Source organism: Galeopterus variegatus, unplaced genomic scaffold, assembly GCF_000696425.1.
Source record: "Galeopterus variegatus unplaced genomic scaffold, G_variegatus-3.0.2 Scaffold5318, whole genome shotgun sequence".
Lineage (NCBI taxonomy): Eukaryota > Metazoa > Chordata > Mammalia > Dermoptera > Cynocephalidae > Galeopterus > Galeopterus variegatus.
This window is the reverse complement of record NW_007731429.1, coordinates 105,289-106,407: the sequence shown is the minus strand read 5'-3', so window position 1 is coordinate 106,407 and position 1,119 is coordinate 105,289.

The window sequence follows — 1,119 nt, the reverse complement described above, 5'->3', positions numbered from 1 at the left end:
GAAAAAAAAAAAAAAAAAAAAAAAAAAAAAAAGCCAAACAAGCAAATAACTAAATAATTCCTTCTCTACAGAATATTAGAAGTTGACCAAATGTGGACAGGTCAATATCAAACCAGGTACCATTTGCCCAGTCTCTGCTTCAAAATGAATCAGGAAGAAATAAGGACAGGTACACCCAATCACCATAGACATATAATAATACAAACAGATTCAGAAATGGTATTTATGCAGCCCTGGGGTGTGCTGTTCGGCAACATGCAAGGAAGCCTGTCAACACTTCTAAGACCGTGGGGATGCTGAGAGTCTAAGGGCCGCTGAGACTCTGAGGTTAAATTTTCCTGATTGTAACTTAGGACAGGGATTACTTTTTGTCCCAGTGTAGATGTGAAGAGTTCAGGTGTCTCTGGTCCAAAGAAAAGGGATGAAAAAGTGGAGATGTTTCTCCATAATAAACCACAGTGTATGGAGTTTCCAAACAAATTCCCTCCAAACAAACTGTCTGATATCACTTATCCATTCTCATCATGTGTACAACTGAAAAAGCACATTCACAAACCATGACCTCAAAGGGCCTCCCAACAGTCCTGGAAGGTAGGCAGAACAGGTATTGTCATCATCCCCATTTCAATAAAGCAAAACTGAGACACAGAGAGAGTGAATATCCAGGTCATATGAGTCTTAGTTAGGACTTGAACCCAGGTCTTTGGAGTCCAGGTGGAATATCTTTTACAGAGGGTATGTCTTAGCAAATGATCCAGGCCTTAGCCAAATCATGTTCTTAGCCACACGGATCGTGCTTATTGCCAGTGGCAACCTTCACCTTTTTCTCTGTCCTTTCTCCCTGACCGTAGAGCTCTTGAAATTCTTTGCACTGAGGTATCAGGAACTGGATTTGTTCCTTATCTCAGGATTGCCTGTCTTCACCCAATAGAAGAGTTTTCAAGCATCAGTGGGAGATTTTTTGTTTTCTTCCTGTGAAATGAAAGCATTGTAGATGCTACCAAGAAAAATTCTTTTCTGGCAGCCAGAATCCTAGAGAATGTTCTGGGAGGTAGTAGGAGCTGGGTGGGAAAGCTCAACGTGATGGCATGAACTCTCTTCCCATGGCTGTAACCCCAC